This window comes from Cyprinus carpio, chromosome B20 (assembly GCF_018340385.1).
Source record: "Cyprinus carpio isolate SPL01 chromosome B20, ASM1834038v1, whole genome shotgun sequence".
NCBI classification, from domain to species: domain Eukaryota; kingdom Metazoa; phylum Chordata; class Actinopteri; order Cypriniformes; family Cyprinidae; genus Cyprinus; species Cyprinus carpio.
Genome location: NC_056616.1, coordinates 27034396 through 27042292, shown reverse-complemented (window position 1 = coordinate 27042292; position 7897 = coordinate 27034396). Strand labels below are relative to the sequence as shown.

Genomic DNA, 7897 nt, shown 5'->3' with positions numbered 1-7897 from the left:
CGTTATGCAATGAAATAATATTTTGTTATAAAAGCTTGCAAACTAAAATACTCAGTTTACAACGTAATTGTAAGTTTTTAATTTAGATTTTTTGATTTTTTTTTGTCATTTAAGTCCTCTGATGGGTGTCCCTGTGGGCCCCAGTCGCCCCCTGTTGAGGAAGAAAGAACCAGAGATGTGTCGTCAGGAAAAAACCTTTCAGACTGGTTTTAAAAAGGATAGATATAAAAATAAGGACAGTGGCTAAACATAAAACACACACATGATCAGTCCTAAGTTAGTTTAAGCATTCTTGTAGTGGCATGCAATGTTACATGAAATCTAAAATATTTTGGTTAGTTAGAGCGCCAGGGGACGTGTGGAGTGTTTTGAACTGCCCTCTCCGTCCCCCCATTGCATAGCTGGCGACCAACGGCCTTTTGAAACACCCCGGCGCGGCTAATTCAAGGGAGGGCGGAGCTCGTAGCAGCTGGTAGACGAGAGTGAGTAATAAAACTAACTCCTCAACATAGAGCTTCAAAACCCATCTCTTGTCGAGCATGTGTACACGTTTTAAGGCAACTTATAGCAAACGCATGTTATTTTGACCTCCATTTCAAGTGTTTTTCATTGAGAGGGCGTTTTTAAATAGAGACGCAAAAGTTATTAGCGATTGGGGCTAACGAGGTACAGTTAGCTTTCAGAAGCTACTACTATAATAAATATCATACCTGAGGAGGTTTTGGCACCTCCAGTCTTCTTTATAACAGCTTTAGTTACGGGACCAAACCGCAGCTTGCGGTTAATAGGCGTAGTGTGGTGGTTATAATACGGACAGAGTTTAACTTCACAGACATTATAGGGTAGAAAACTCGATGACAGGCTGAGGGTTTTGTTGTTTTGTCATGTCAGTCTGTTTGTGCACTAAAACACTATCCGTATAATATACACAACACTTTCCATAGTTAAACGCACCTGCATAGTGCTAAAAATATCTCTCTATATGATGCAAAACTGGTGGTCTAGATTGTATTGGTTCATCACAGTAGTAAATCTCAGTTATTTTTTTTCCCTGGTCATATGTAGATTATGCTTGTTTTATGTGCATTAGGATCGCGGAGGATGTAAATCCTAGGCTATGCTGTTCGGTGGTCGCATGCTGTTACTGTATAATTATTACTGGTCACTTCTGCAAACATGACCAAAATCCATTCGTTTGCATATTGAACTAGCAGAAACAGTTATAAAAACACAAATTGTAAATATACTCCAGTTACTATAAGCAGCCTTATGCTTACAACAGAGATTATGTGTGGTTTATGAGTGGAATCCGTCTTTAGTTAAAAAAAATTACCTTATAAAATATAAATATAATGTTAAAGTTGTAATAGTTAACTGCCAAAAGCATAACGGACCCCCATAGCACTTTGTATTATTGGAATTATGAGTGTTATTATTTTTAGCATCTTTAGTATCTGGTGGAGAGTAAGCAGGATATGAACTTTAATTATCACCCTTTGGGCTTTGCCCAGGGGTTGTTGCATAAAATTTAAGATTTGATTTTTTAGATGTTTAATCGTATCTTTCTTTTGAAACTGTTGTGTTTAGATGTTTAACAAAAGTTGTGCATTGTTCATCCGTTGTTTCTTTGTGTCTTCCCATGCTCTTCAGATAAAGACCTTGTACGTTGTAAGAGGTAGGTCAGTTCTAATGTTGGTGACCCCCGAAGCTATTGCGCGCAAAATTGTCCACAAAAATACTGCGTCTCTGTCCTCACAGGGCCACAGCTTGGTCATTGTTGGGAAATGGCTGTTGCTTTTTTTCCTACCGAATGGAAGTTTGTCCTAATACTCTAAATGACGAAGAACAATTTACCAAAATCTCAGAGGCACGCAGGGGACGGAGCAGAAGCAGAGTTACGTTTCTGTGGAAACCGTTAAGATGTCATTAATGCTTCATTTGTTGGTTGTACTGAGTTTGCTGCAATTCCAGGTTTGCCAAAGACCAATTCAGTCAAGAGGTAGCGGCATATAAATTTTTTGATGGGAATGTAAAGAACGTTCAGCAGATTATACTGCTTGTTTTTTACAACAGCAATTGTTCAGCTGTTTAAATGTGTTTCAAAAACAGTTTTGAGACTTTAATAGACCTTTGTACAGTGGTGTGGAGAGACTGTCAAGTCAATTACGCACAGCCTTGTTTTCATATGCTTTAAGTGAAAGTGACGTGACATACAGCCAACGTATGTGCAGACACCTACTCAGAATTGGCTATGCTCTGCATTTAACCCATTATCACAAAGTGCACACGACCACCAGCAGGAACAGGACACATACCTTGAACACACACCTGGAAGCAGTGGGGTTCCATTTATGCTGCGGCACCCGGGGAGCAGTTGGGGGTTTGGTGGCCTTGCTCAAGGACCACCCCAGTCGTGGTATTATGCCGGCCCCGAGACTCGCAACCCACAAAACCTTAGGGTTAGGAGTCACAAACTCTGTCCTAACCCACTGAGGCCACGATGCCGCTTCCCCACTTTTAATTCAATTAGGGGTGCCTGTGTTCGGACCAAAGGTCAATGGTAGCCACCTTTGCCTTTTAATGTTTACTGGTCATAAATATCTCCAGTCTGCATTGTCACTTCAGCCAACAAGGAGTCAAAGAGAAGTCGACTGTCATGTGAGGATGAGAGCGGCCACTCGCCTCCAGATCTCCCCAGGAGAAGCCAGAGGGTGTCAACACTGTGCCTCAGGTGAGAGCAAATGTCCAGGATGTGCTTTTAAGGATACATTAACCCTATTGACATAAAGATCAGTTGATTTTAGCATTTTTACATGACCAGCTCAATAATAAGTTTGAATGTTTTCCTTTTCAGAAACTTACAAATGTCACAACACCAGACAAAAGGGGCTTCACAGAAAAATTGGACTGAGACCTAAGGAACTTGCTCTAAAAACTTCCCATAAAGCGCCAACACAAATGGTCAGCATCTACGAATCAACCGCGTCGTTCTATTCAAATATTGAAAGGTATGTTCTGCAGACCTTCTATTTCCAGTTCATTTATTGTGTGGGCAGTTTTTGTGCTGTTATATTCACATTTCTTATTTTAATCATTTTTGAGTATTGGAAAGCAATAGTGTCTGCCATCCATAAATTATGATATATGTATTTCCGTTATTAAATAGATGTTAATATTAATAGACCCAGTAAATAACTTGTATTGTGAAGTGTATCAGCATTATATGGACATGCTAGAACACTAATATCTATGTTTTTGCCTTTCCAATTGTCATCTTTTTCATGTTTTTTAGTATCCTTTATTTGAAGGAGGACAATGACAATTTTGCCTATATGTCTGAAGGAGTCTTTTCCCAATCTAAAGACCAGAAAGTTGACCAGAGTTGAAGGGGGAACAATCATCAGAAGACTTTATGGGCAACCCGCGAAGGTTAAGTCGAGAACCTGGCTGCACAGCTTTCAACCCCTTATACAGTAATAAATGCACAGTGCTGATATCTTTGAGATTCAAGATTCTTGCACTTATGTGTCTCATTGTTTTTCAGATGTTCCTCAGCATTCTTTGCTGAAAAGAGCGAATGGCTCTTTGTGAAAACAGAAGAGGCAGAAGCATGGAATGATGGTCTCCTGCAGCAGAGGAAAATCACAGATATGTCTCTATGCAAAGACCTGACCAGATGAGATTTCCTTTGCCCTTGGTCATTGGCACTAAAGTTACAGGTGGTGAGGAGCCGTTTGATATGACACAATCAGCAGAGTGTGGTACGGAAGCATCTTTAAAATAGAGTTTAGGGGGCTGGGCGATTTTTCGATTTTATCAATTAATTCGAATTTTGATGTTTTTCCATGAATTTTTTTTTTTGAAATTGAGAAATCACAATTTTTGAATAGAACTATTACCAAATGTTAGGAAATAGACACTTTGACAATATGCCAATGATAAACAGTAAAGGCAAAAAAGAAACAATCCAACTGCATGTCGGCGCACATGATCAAAACACCGCTCACATGTGAAGTGCTCCTGACCGCTGAAGGACCATAAATATATCGCTAGGCGCCATTCATGCAGAATGCGCTTGTGTGTTTATAAAGATGCGACGCAGCAGTGGAATAGGAAAAAAGCCAAGAAGAAAGATGGGAGTGAACTTCTTTAACTTGAGCGCAGTTGTTTTTAGAATGGCATTTCATGCATGAGGACGCTACAAGAGATGAGGGCAACAGTCAAAAACATCCATGTTTACATAGAAAAAAAAAACACTGGAAAAGCAGCCGAAGTGATCGAATTAAAAAAAAAAAAAACTGTAACTACTACTGTATGCCTGATATTTTCAGTGTTTGCAGGATCATGGTGACCAGGCTGTGAAAACTGCAGTTGTTTTTATAGAATATTTATAGTTAATAATAGTCTACTGGTGTTATACCTTCAGCCATTTTGAATTTGAATTACCTTGAATTTTGAGATTTTTTTAAAAGCATTTTCCTCATTATTTCTGAACATGTATAAGATACGTTTGTACAAGATGTAGTTGTAGTTCATTCATCTTCTCTGCAAAGATATTTAACAAGTGAACTGTTTAACATTTAAATCAATGTTGTGCAGCACTTGGAATATTTTTTTTTTTTACTAGAGGGTTAATAAAGAAAAAGTTACTTTAATCATGTGTAGTTACGTTATTTTGTTTAAGTTGACTAGTTTAAAAATTGTAAAAAAATCGAGAATCGTTAAAACGTTCTGAAAAAAAAATCAAGATTTAATCTTTTGCCAAATCGCCCAGCTCTAGACTTTTTGTGTCTTCTTCAGATTGTAAGTTTAGTAAAAAATTAACTTGATCCAGAGGTATTGTAGTTTTTTTTTTTTTTGCTTATATAATCATATTTTGCTCATCGTGCTGAAATCAATGGTATGCCTTTTTGCCAAATAAAATATATATATGTATTTTTTTTCTTTTAAACTGTAGCTCGTCTTAGGGGTGTCCATGATGGCCTGTTTACTGGTCAGATTGATGCAGTAGATACCAGTGCAGCACAAGCCGTATCGTGTGGACCTTTGACAGAAGTGGGCTCGGCACACACACTGTTCCTGACTACGAAGTGCTTGTAAGAAAATTACTGTCTTATAATTTGAGTCGTTCTTTAAAACAGTAAAGTGTCATTTGATTTGAATGGCTAACACTCCCCACTGCTTTCTCTCCAGAGTAATGAAACCTCATGAGACGATGCCCATAATCTGCTTTCGCTCAGAAACAGAGGCCACCTCGTTTTCCAGAACTTTCTGACCCCATCCCCGCGGGGTCCTATCCCGGCTCAAAACCCAGTCCATCTTAATGGTTTAAAATCAGACTGTCAAATGTGTTTTTTTTAAATGGGGTTGTTAACTGGTGTTTTCATTTTCCTGAAATGTTTCTGAGGTCTGCTCTTCTAGGTGTTGCAGGCAACATAGACAAAAACAAGGCTAATACAAATAATAAAAACTGCAACTACGTGTGGTTTTGTTCCAGCCACAAAGTGTTTCCTTTGGTGAATAATTGGGTGCCAAAAGTATGCAACCATTTCAGAAGCCATTTAGAAATCAAACACTTAATTTTTAAGGACAGGTTTTGAAAGACCAATTTTGGTTCTGTGTGTCACACTTCATGAAAAAATTGGGTCCTGAAGCAAAACCAGTTGAGAACCACTGACATGAATAATCATGTTAAAAATTAAATTCCACCAAAATGTTTTGGAAAAATTGTCTTAGCCTCTGTTTGCTCTGTTCCCAGGATAATGACCCCTCTGTTCAGTCAATCCCCCTGGAGAAATAAACTGACAGGAACTGATGGAGAGACACTGGGTGGCTTTCCTGTCAAGTTTCTTGTGCAAGTGGTAAGATAATTGTCACTACTGATGTTCTCTATTTATTTGAATATCCACAGAATTTCAATATTTTGTTTTTATTCTCCTGCTAGACACGCCTGTCCAAAATCCTCATGATTAAAAAAGAACACATAAAGCATTTGAAGGAGATGAACACAGAAGCTGAGAAGCTGGTAAGTGAACTGACAGCTGATATGGTGTTGTTTTTGTACACGTTAACTTAGTAGCTTACACCATGTAACTTCTTCCATTATTCCTCTGCAGAGAAGTCCTATTCACATGCCGATCGGATTGGACTTGCAGAAGAGATTATGCCACAACAGTTACTGGACCTGGAACAGCTTAATAAAGCACCTCAACAAAGTCCTTCATGAAGTAAAGCAGTTTTGCTACTGAGGTACGTATGTTTCTTTTACTCACCCCACCACATGACCCAAACTTGCCTTCCAGACCTTTAGTTATGGTTTTCTGCACAAGAGTCTGCATTTAAGAAAAAAAACATGGCATTAAGTTCACTTTCACCCATTTTTCTTTTCACTTTCCATGATCTTCTCTGTTTTAGCTGGCTCCAGATCAGGGCATGCAGCCTGCAGATCAGCCCAGTGAGTTGCGACGGCGCTGTGAAGAAGAGTCACAGGAAGTTGTGAGTCAGAGTAATGCATTGCCTGATGGAGAGCAACGTGTCCAGAGCTCCAGCCTCACCCAACTCGTCTCTCGTCTTACGGCACTCCTTCTGCAGATCAGGGTACCAGTTGTTTAAATGAGAACAGTTTTACATTATCTGAAGGAAGCATGCCTTATCACTATGGCCGTTTTTTTTCACCACAGAATTAAAAATTCAAAAACGTAATTGTGACTTTTTATGCATCTTTTTTCCCCCCTGCATTTACATCTCACATTTTTTTTTACCTTTTTTTTATTATTATTATTTCTGACTTTTCATCTCACAATTTTTCCTTCACTTCTCACAATTTTTCTTTTTTTCTCTGAATTCTGAGTTTATATCTCCTAATTCTGACTTTTCTTTTGCCACAAAAATAGAAAAGGTCATTGTGACGTTTCATCTCACAATTCTGACTGTTCTTGTAATTCTGAGACAAATGTCTAAATTGTGAAATACGTTGCCATTACCTTTTCTTTTTTCTTTTTTTATCCTTTTTTTTTTAAAGCATGTACATACAGACCAGGACCTTGTGAGCCAAGACTACCATGATTAAGCATGTTGAATACTAATCAATTAAAGGCTCAGTTGCTCAACTAAGTTTTTTCATTCAGCTCTGTCAAGCTCTTTTAAGTGCCACAATGTCACATGAAAATTTACTTCACACTGAATCCTAATCATATTTCTTTCCTTATTTAATGCAGTGTTTGGCCGAAGGGGGGAGACTTGAATTCATTTGAATTTAAATCACTCACAGACTCTCTGAATGACATAAAGAGTTCAATAGATGACTCCAACCTGAGGTAATACAAATTTCTGTTGTTTTTGCTCCATTTATCTTACATTGTCTGTTTTTATTTTTGCCGTTTTGAAAGTCCTAGTCACACAGTGCTGATACCATCTTTAAAAAAACTCAAAGAAATGAATCACCTACAATGATCTGTCTTCTGCAGTTGTTTTCAGGATAATGTGGAGATCCATGTAGCACACATACAGAGTGGGCGAGCCAGCTGGGTAACCTTCCATGCTTTCTTCTGCCAACAACACCAACAGAACGTGACTGAAATGAACTTTGCACCACCTCCCATTCTCAAATACGGACAGCGACACACCTCTTCAGCATCATCACTTTGTTCTTTTGTGTTCATTCTGTTTGACGTTATGAAAGGTCTGCACAAGTAGTGTTAAAATTCTCTGCCCGACACCACCAAAGTGTCTGAAGATGTTTCAACTAGCTAGCAAAAAAAAAAAAGTGTGTGAAGCTGTTTTGTAGATGTAACTGTGTTTGATGTCATAACAGATGTTGCTCACACTCAATTTTGATATTTAAAGTTTCCCCTGATTTTTATTGTTGGGGGTTTCCAACTAGGGTGTATTTCGAATG

At 38.5% G+C, this 7897-nt stretch overlaps 1 pseudogene; it reads left to right on the top strand.

Annotated features, from left to right (window-relative positions):
- The first annotated feature begins 121 nt into the window (after window positions 1-121).
- Window positions 122-7573, top strand: LOC122140976 (annotated as a pseudogene).
- Window positions 7574-7897: the final 324 nt, after the last annotated feature.